This window comes from Protomyctophum parallelum (assembly GCF_964188405.1).
Source record: "Protomyctophum parallelum genome assembly, chromosome: 5".
Lineage (NCBI taxonomy): Eukaryota > Metazoa > Chordata > Actinopteri > Myctophiformes > Myctophidae > Protomyctophum > Protomyctophum parallelum.
Genome location: NC_139702.1, coordinates 22,207,252 through 22,217,489, shown reverse-complemented (window position 1 = coordinate 22,217,489; position 10,238 = coordinate 22,207,252). Strand labels below are relative to the sequence as shown.

Below are 10,238 nucleotides of genomic sequence, written 5' to 3'. Positions count from 1 at the left end.
TTGTGTGTGTTTATGCACACACAAATTAATTTACAAGTTGTAAGAGACGGTGAATCTAGACTAGAGTAAATATTACATACATTATTACACAAACTACTGATTTTTTTACACCAATAGGCCTGCCTTTTATTAGTTGTGATGAACGATTAAAATGACCCTCACAGCGTGAGGCTATTGTCTACGGACCTGCTCTGATGTTTTTAAGTTTACAAGATTCTTGGACCCCCAACTTGCACGCACACGCAATGATTACTTTTATTACTATCCATAATCAATATTCTATTTAATTGAACGCAGGGCTGTGTACTGTATATTCATAATGAACTTTTATCTGCATTCCTGCTAGTCCTACGTTAGATTAGATGCAGTGATGATTTAAATTTTACTGTTAGCAAAAGTGTGTGTGTGTGTGTGTGTGTGTGTGTGTGTGTGTGTGTGTGTGTGTGTGTGTGTGTGTGTGTGTGTGTGTGTGTGTGTGTGTGTGTCTTTTTAAGAATGAGTTTGGTCAATTGCATAATGTCCCAGGGTGAGTGAGCTGTGTACAACATTGTTACTGTCAGGCAGAAACCTCATTCAACTTTTTGTGTTTTATTTCCTTCCCTAAATTTATATCCGTAGCAAAAACAGCCAATCTACAAGCTCACAGTGCATTGTGAGTTTGTAGAATGTTTGAAAAAAATGTATAGTGAAAATGAAAGTAGTTAAGTGTGTCTATTATTTAACCAGAGAAAGTATTAATAAAAAGCCCCCCTAGAGCCCCCCCCCCCCCCCTCACAAGGACCCCCAGGGGGTCCACAGCAAAATATTAAAAAGGTCTTAAAAATCCTTAAATTGTCACTTCACTGTCATCTGGGGGGACCCCCCCCCCCCATCACATGGGGACCCAGTGGACCACACGTTGAGAACCACTGCTGTGAAGTAAGTTTTGGTTTCCACCCGACAGTAAAATTGCAAATCTACAAGCTCACGATGCGCTGTGATGCAGCGTGATGTGAGCTTGCAGATCAAGCACACAATGCCGTCACATGGCAAAGTATTAAATCAGGCTCAAGTCTTAAGCAGTGCAGGGCCAAACTGAAATATCTGCTTCCATGCATTGAACTGTAAAAGCACTTTTTAAGAAAGAGAGAGTTCACTAATGGATGGGAGATGTTGTAGTTGTTGTTTTTTATGATAGTGGTAGGGTTGTACATAATGTTATGTGTATGTCAGAGGCTTGTATCTGCTATTTCAGAAACACTGAACTGACCACGTGGTGTGACCAAACCTAACCTTGCATTTATGTTATCATTTAAATCTTGAATTTTGGAACTGTGACTTTTGTTTGCTTTTCTGGGAAATAATTTTATTAAATATTATTATGCTAAGAAAAGTGACTTTCTTTACGACATTGACATGATTTATGACTGAATGCTTACCATAATAATAGGTGCACCCTTAAAGTATAACACCTTGCCAGCTGTTTAGTAGACATGGAAATATTTGACATTATTATATGACTATGTGTTGTTGAAGTTCATATCCTGGACATATAAGGAAAAAACATCTGCACTCCCGTGCTGATTTTGACGACTAAAACTATGCAGAAAAATGTTCCGTCGACTACCTTTTTTCACTGACAAACTAAATATAAACTAAATAAAAACTATTTCGTCAACAAATAAAAACTAGACTAAAATGTTAGGGAGGGACTGGAGAATAGATGCAGTAGAACTAAAAGACAAGTCATTTTTATGCTTGGATGCGCTCTGAAAAGAGCTATTTTCAGCGTGCAACCAAGTGTAAAATCAGCGCTATCAAGGCCCGCCAAAATACATTTTAGTGGACTAAATGTCTAGACTCTGGAACATATTCATTTGATGCACATGGTATTTATGCTGATGTTTAATTCATCCCCTGAAACCAGACTGAATGAGGTCTGTCAAGGAGGCCGTGTTGGATGCATTGCAGTGTTCAGACCAAGAAGACTAAGATTTTGATATTTAGTCGACTAGACTAAGAGATGAGATTTCAGATGGCTAAACACGACTGAAACTAAATGGTGTGTTATTCAAAAGAATAAGACTAAATCCGAATTTACTGTCAGAATGAACACTGATGATACAGCCATGAGGCATTTCCACACTATGAACACCAGGGGGTAGCATGCATCTTTCACCTTCACCTTGTGTGTTTATATTTTCCATAGCAGCAGTAACAATATACCATGGAGCAGCCACAATGGCATTCAAAACAAAGACATTATTTGGAATAAAAATAAATAAAGTAAAAAAGTATTGTCCAAATGTTTTGGAGTATGCATTTTCGGTTATGAAGTGAATTCAACCCACACATTGCTCTTCAAAGCCCCCCTGCCCCCCATGTGTTGATTGCTTGATTGACTTTGTAGAATGAGTAGCCTATACTTTTCAACAAAAGTGCAGGTCAATACAAAATCTGCTACGAGAATAAAACCAGACTTGTTTACATCAGGGTCCTACATTTTCAATTCATCAGAAGATTTACAGACATACAAATCTACACATGTACAGTATGGGAAAAATAGGGGGGTGGGGGCCGAATGACTTAAACTTTTTTACGGGTGTCAGTTTGGAATTGCAGCCGTCCGTAGGTGCTTTTTTGAAGGAGTGCTGGCATAGGCGATGGTTCACAAACCTTTTAGCTCATGACTGAAAAGATAAATTAGACATTTGCCCCGTACCCAAACTTGGTAAAATAGCAAATTGGCTATTTTCACTATGTAGCCTACTTCTTCAAATGTATGCAATTCCTTAGATTTTTCATTCATGAAATTATTTTGAAAAATGATTGAATTCATGGGAAAATATATATATATCATGAAAAGAAGAGCATGGGAAGGTTTACAGAGATTTTGGGATTTATTTATTTATCTTCATGTTTTGAGATTTACTCGAGACCCATAAAAATGGGTCTCAACCCACTGTTTGGGAACAGGCTTCTTCAATAAAAGTGAACACTTTCTCTTCACTTTCTCTTCACGTCGTTACACTTGAGCATATACAGAGAAACTGTGTTTGGAAAAAGGGAAAAAGTCTGCGAAAGCACCCACATCCTCTACTATAGGGGGAAGTTTCTATTATGCCACAAAGGCACGGAAACGGGCCGTTTGAGTGACGGTCACAGTGCAAAGACATTACAGGAATTCTCCTCACTGTGATAAAATATCCATTTAATGGAAGGAGGACAGCGAGAGAAAGCGAGAAATAAAAATCGAGGGGGGGTGGGGGGGGGGGGGGAAATTGACTTTTAGCTTCTGGTCGTTTTTATCTGTTGGTGTGAAAATACAAGCCTCTGTAACTTCATCCACTCCAAAGGCAACATCGGTTCCTGTTGTTACGTGTGAAAGCATTTGTTGATTCCCTCCTCACACGGTAATAAACTGTTCCATCACTGCTCTGCCGATGTGTGTCTGAATCAATCACATCTCATCCTAACTGGAACGCAAGTGTTTATCTTTTTTGGGGTGGGGTGAAAATGTGTTTTTTAAAGGTGACTCTGTAAGGTACATTTATAATGATGGAGAGAGTGCAACCTCCGTGCTCAACCGACTGCAATTATACCCTTGAGGTGGTTCATTTACATAACACAGTACACACATTCATAGGGGCCTTTAACCAGTTTAGGGGGTTTTAGTGCAGCTAGCTGTCCTGGTCTGAGTAATGTGATTGAACCATGCATGGTCTCTTTATGTTTTGTTTTACAGAAGCGGAGCTCTATCCATGTTAAACATTCTGATCTCCCATGTTTTCTAGTCCCAACTTGCTGTTATTGTTGCTGGACACACTTTCGTCCTCTTTTCTTCCCTCTTCCATGGTCATGAGAGATGCTGCGTCCACAATTACACCGTCTCCTTCCTTCCTCTTTCTGTCTACTCTTTGTCCTGCTATCTTTTTCTTTCTCTCACAATTTCTCTATCTCTGTTGCGCACATAATTCAGTCCTGTGATGCTAAAACAAAATGCCAGTGTCTCACTTTAGCTCCGAACATTATGCGGATTATTTTTGCCTCTGTATTTGCATTGGCACAAAAATAACACCAGTATAGGCTACCGGGAAAGATAAATGTTCTGCACATGTTTCAGTGCTACTTCAATGAACAAAGTATCTCCTTTGAATCTTTTTGGGGATATTATAGTGAAATGAGTCAAATCAAAGCTTCTTTGAGTCCCCAGAAAGCCCCATGCCTACATCAAACATCACCACTTCATACAAACATTTTAATAATTGGTGTGAGAGTGAGAGGCAAATTGTATGTAAAACATAACCTTTATCGGTTCTTCCACTCTCAATGTTAAGTATACACTGTCTGGTTTTCCATTAAGAACACAGTCTTCCCTCCCCTACGTCAGTCTAAAGTTTATTGGTAGGTTCCTGTAGTTCAGCAGGAGCTGTAAGTATATGAAATTATCCTCTATAAATGTAACTTTGGTGTGATTATGAGGGAGAAGTGATCTCCCCGTCCGTCTGTGTATGCTGACGGATTTTGTGAGGTTCTTATGAAATCAGCGAGCGCTCCTAAAGAGGACCTTATAAAAAGGTTTTAAGTACCGTCATGTACTTTTTCAGGCCGGTTTACGGGTTAAAACAGCTGTACGTATTCTAGTCTGTTTGGATAAGAGACTTTAGGAGAGACATGCGCGTGCACACACACACACACACACACACACACACACGCACCCAAGCACCACAAAGCAGAGATTTACCTTGTTAAAACAGACCTTGAGAATGAGGTGTAGAAGTGATGACAGATTTATGAATGCTGACAACTTAACACATGTCCAGTAATGCGTGTGCGTGGGAGAGAGAACTGTCAAATGTTTTGTTTGTCACATCCAAAGTAGAATACAGTAATTGTTCAGAATGCAATGCTGATATCTCCTTGTGCAAAGGGACTTGTTCTATCTGCCTAGTCTATGGTATATGTCTGTCTCTCTGTCTGTGTCTGTCTAACAAAGTATAAGTGTGTCTTTGTGAGTGGACTACTGGAAAAGCGATCATAGGTCCGGGATTCCCCCTGTACTGTATGTCGCCCGTGGAAATCCCTTGCATGTGGTCACACAGGCGCGCGCACACACACACACACACACACACACACACACACACACACACACACACACACACACACACCTTTGCGACAGGCGGGAAAATCATTTCACCCTGAAGAGAGACAGGATTGTAGTTCAGGTCTCACTCTTTGTGTTTCACTAAGTGTCTGTGACAGAGCGGGAGGTGAAGTATAGGAGAGAGAGAGCTGTACATACATGGATCTGTTACCGTGAGGCATCTGAATGAGAGAAAAATGGTGCTGGGAACTTAATTAAACATTAAACAATTTATAAATATTACGTTAGCAATTGGCATCCCTTAACATCAATATTATGATGATCCATATCGCCAGTCTATGAATTAAATGGTATTCTTGAAAATCCTTGACCCTTTATATTATTCCTTAGGATTTATTTCTGAAGACAAGATTGAATAATACGTGGTAACGTATCAAAACAAATGTTACCATAATCATATTGTGGCAAGTAGCAGTTATTTTATATGATTATGAGGTGTGCCTCTGACAGACCCTACAGTCAGAGAGGGGTTTTGTGTTATCTGTGTGTGCATGTACGTGTGTTTATATACCCATATTTAATGTTATCGTGTTGAGTGAAGTCTCAGTGAGAGCTAGCTATAGGGCCCTAGCTTACGCACCACCTTATACCCCTTATCCCTTTAGCCATGTTTTACTATTTTTTGAAAAAACATTTTAAAGTAGTTCAACTAGCAACTAGCTTGTAGATCAGCTATTTGAACTATTAAAAAAAAAATGTAAAAAAATTGAATATGGATAAGGGGTAATGCAGCATGCAAGGTAGTATAGTGGTGTCTTTTCTGTTATTGGGAAGAAAGCTTTCACCGAAAATAAACGATGGACAAGCTCGCCGATCTGCTATTTTCTGGTAAGCTTTCTGCACATGATCCAGATAACAGATGCTGGGGTTTAAGTGGTTAAAGCACAACATTAGAGAAGTCCTCCAGTGGCTCTAACTGTCTTAAAGAACAGCACCGTACCGTAGTGGAGCGAGGAGGAGGAGGGATGAGAGCAGGTGATTTGCTGCTTTAATCCAAATTGAATTACATATAGATAACATCTGTCTCTGTTCTACACATCTACTCCTTCTGTCCTGATCCTGTGCTCTTATAGGGCACCCAGAGAGCTATAGTCAAATAGCTAACGCATGAACGCACGCACAGTCGCACACGTGTGTGTGTGTGTGTGTGTGTGTGTGTATGTGTGTGAACTTTGTATATCTGTACTGTATATGTATATGTGTATAATATTGTTGCTGTCGGGCAACAGCTCCATATTTTTACTTTTTATGTTTTTCTCAAATTAATGCCTTCTGCCGTCATACTACAGTGTCACACAAAAGTAGTAAAAAGAATATATATATATATATATATATATATATATATGTGTCAACGTGCATTTTGCGATCAGTTGTTTTTATAGGACTATACATGATTTATATAAAGTATATGGACATATACTGTACACCAGTCATTCATATATCCACCGTTCATTCAAGTATTGATACGTACAGTATGTTCTCTCATTCAGATGTCATTCAGAGATCCAGTGCAGATATGGGACTCTTTTACTCTCCTGCTTCATTCTTACTGCTGTGAAACCTGAATTTACCGCTGGGGACCAATAAAGGTTTATCTGATCTTGAATAAACATGAATCAATAGATGGATATGTATTTGTTTTTCTCTCTCAATCTCTCTCTCTCCTTCTTTCCCTTCCCCTTAATGTTGTGAATTAACATATAAATGAGAGATTTGCGTATGGCTCTCTAATATTGTTTTCTGTCTATATTTGGGACGTATTATCCTTCTCTTTTTTGGAGGGGTTCTTCTTTTCTCCAACCAGTCTCTGTCTCTCTCCTTAACCTGCTCACAGTTAACTCACGGGCACGTTCTTTGTACTAAAATATCCTATAGCCAATATAGGAATTTCATTCTTTGTGTGTGTGTGTGTGTGTGTGTGTGTGTGTGTGTGTGTGTGTGTGTGTGTGTGTGTGTGTGTGTGTGTGTGTGTGTGTGTGTGTGTGTGTGACTGCTTTAAGTATACTAAACTGTTCCTTACTAATTAGTAGATGGAAGTGGGAATTTCCTCTATGCGCGCACACACACACACACACACACACACACACACACACACACACACACACACACACACACACACACACACACACACACACACATACTCCTAAGTGAGTTATACTGTAGGTCTTAGGACCTATTTTGTGTGTGTGTGTGTGTGTGTGTGTGTCTCTGGTGTGTTCAGCCCCAATGGGACTGAACACACTGGTTGGTGTTAATGATGTGATGGCTGTGTGTTTTCTACTGGGACAGATCTGTTTGCTATTACCTGCTGTCTGTCACCATACGCACAAAAAAACATCCTCACTGTGTGTGTGTGTGTGTGTGCGCGCGTGTGCTGTGACAACATTTAGCATGAGATTAAAACAGCTGTGTGCTGCGTTGCTACCTCTTCTGCCTCTGTGCTGTTGGGATGTGCGAGTTTCCGTCTCAAAATGAGATTGTGTGTGTGTGTGTGTGTGTGTGTGTGTGTGTGTATCTGGTTTTCCACTCTTCTATTGCTGTGCATATTAAACATCGTGAATCTCTCCTTCTGTCAGACTGCCAAACGCAACACATTATTTGTGTGTGCGTGTGTGTGTGTGTGTGTGTGCGTGTGCGCGACTGCGCGTGATGCGTGCGCATGCATGTGTTTCTTTCCTATATTTATATACATTTTAAATGTATTTGTCCTGTAAATCCTGGCTCAGTCATCTCTGATGGATGTGTCCATTTCTGATGATGTATGTCATATGTATACGTCTTCGTGTGTGTGTGTGTGTGTGTGTGTGTGTGTGTGTGTGTGTTGGGGACACTGTGGCTCTGTGAAGGATCCAGGCTATAGAGCCCACAGCCCAGTATGTCTATCAGCAGCACCATCAGTCTCTGCATGTAGACTGTCTGAAGAATCATTTGTTCCTGGATAAACACTCCAGTAATACTCACTACTGGAATTGATTCATACGCACACACACACGCACGCACGCACGCACGCACGCACGCACGCACGCACATATATACATGGCCAGACATACACATATACACCAATATAGACATTCACACACAAATGGACACTCACATGCGCGATTAAACACACACACACGCACACACACACACACACACACACACACACACACACACACGCGCTGCAGATGTTATGGTAAACATTTGAGTGGTCTTAATTTCTACCTTGTGACCTCATCTTTGGGACAGTTTTCCAGAAGACAGACGAATGGATTGTTGTTGAAGGAGTTACACTCTGGCACCGTATACATTTAAGACAGCAGAACCCAAGAAAATGATTCATCGCTGGATGCAGAAGGCTGGCTATTTTAATGCAACAAATATTTGCCTCCTTTTGGGTTTGCCCCTTTCTTTTCATAGATTTTCTTAATCGACTCCATCATTTCTTAAAGCAAGACGATTTGTGCTTGTGTAATGTGTATCACGCAGCGCACACATACACATTTACCACTTTAATCATAACCCTAATACCTGCGTTATGCAATAGTTGCGAGCAGTATAGTGCACAGAAGCTCATGTAAATCTGTTATTGTCTCCACCAGGCCGAAGGCATGTGGGGAGAGTATGTTTTGCACTCCGTCCGTCCGTTTGTGTGTCCGTCCGTCCGTCCGTCCGTGTGTCCGTGAACAGCTAATCTCGGCCACCGTTAACCCGGTCGATGGCAAATTTTGCACACACACTCCCTGGATGCCAACCATGAACCTCTGCCCCAAACTTTCCAGAACGGCCTGTTATAGCGCCACCAGGAGGCCGCTTTGTGCAAAACAAGTTTTTGCACAGTACACCTACAGATTTTGTCCAAACATCACGCAAATTGGTACACAGTCTCTGAGAGAGACTGTCTCTCTAGAGCCATTCAACCAAACCGGTCTTTCAGATTTCTCAGACTCCATCCTGATTGGTTAAGATTGGCTTCCAAAGTTCACAGGAGTGCTCAGTTTCAAACAAAATGCTGCAAATCATGAACACATCGCGTGATTTCCGTGAAATTGTGCACCCACATTCCCACTAGGCCCAGGACAAAATGCCACATGAACAATTTCAACTCAGCCTCAAGGTGGCGCTATAACTGGCCCAAAAGTGTTTTTACCTCTAACTGCACGGATCTGTGGATAACCTGGTGGAGACCTGTGCCCAGAAGGGCACTTTTTCTAGTTTTCCATATTATGATGACATCTACATCCTCTAAATGCCTGATCGTAACCCTAACCTGAATCTTCCTAATCGTAACATAAACGTAACCCTAACCTGAATCTACATCCTCTAAATGCCTCATCGTAACCCTAACCTGAATCTTTAATCTGATCTAATCTAATCTAATCGTAACCCTAACCTGAATCTTTTTGTAATTGTAAGCCTATTAAACATCCATTTCTCTTGTGTGGAAGAAGAAAATTGTCCTCACAATATCTTAGTTTTTCAAATTCAGCTTTGTGGGGATATTTGGCCCTCACAAGTATAGTATCACATGCACGTGCACGCACACACACACACACACACACACACACACACACACACACACACACACACACACACACACACACACACACGCAACCTGAGGAGTGATGGATAGATGGATAATGGTGGACTGAGTGAATCAAAGTTAATCAGACTCCCCTGTTGCCTCTCCTTCTACAGCGAGACAATCTTGAGGCTCACACAGTCGTGTGGGCAGAGATAAAGAATGTGCTCTCGATTATTCTTCAATGAGTACGCATGCACATGCGTGCGCACGTCACGCACACACACACACACACACACACACACACACACACACACACACACCCAAACACTATACGCAGCCATACGCACACGAAGTGCACACATGACACCCTTTCAGATATCCGCATTACATCCTGGTAATCTCATCTCCAGCTATCATATTCCTAATCTAATCATGACATACCACTCATATTCAATATCGCCAAACCTCCAGCCTTTTAGTTTGGCCCCTCAAACCAGCGTGTAAAAGCTTCATCAAGAGCCACGCTGATGAAATTACCCTCTATTATCCCCCTCTCTCTTTCTCCTCTACGCTCCGACTCTCGTTCCCTCC

General features: G+C 41.1%; 1 protein-coding gene and 1 long non-coding RNA gene across 2 annotated transcripts in view; both read left to right on the top strand.

Moving 5' to 3' along the window:
• gaa2 (alpha glucosidase 2) overlaps window positions 1-10,238 on the top strand; it is a 411,077-nt gene that overhangs the window by 83,603 nt on the left and 317,236 nt on the right. The window lies entirely within an intron of this gene.
• LOC310858481 lies at window positions 52-1,372 on the top strand. The gene is made up of 2 exons (XR_014569206.1): window positions 52-530; window positions 565-1,372. It is a non-coding gene; the product is annotated as an uncharacterized lncRNA (long non-coding RNA).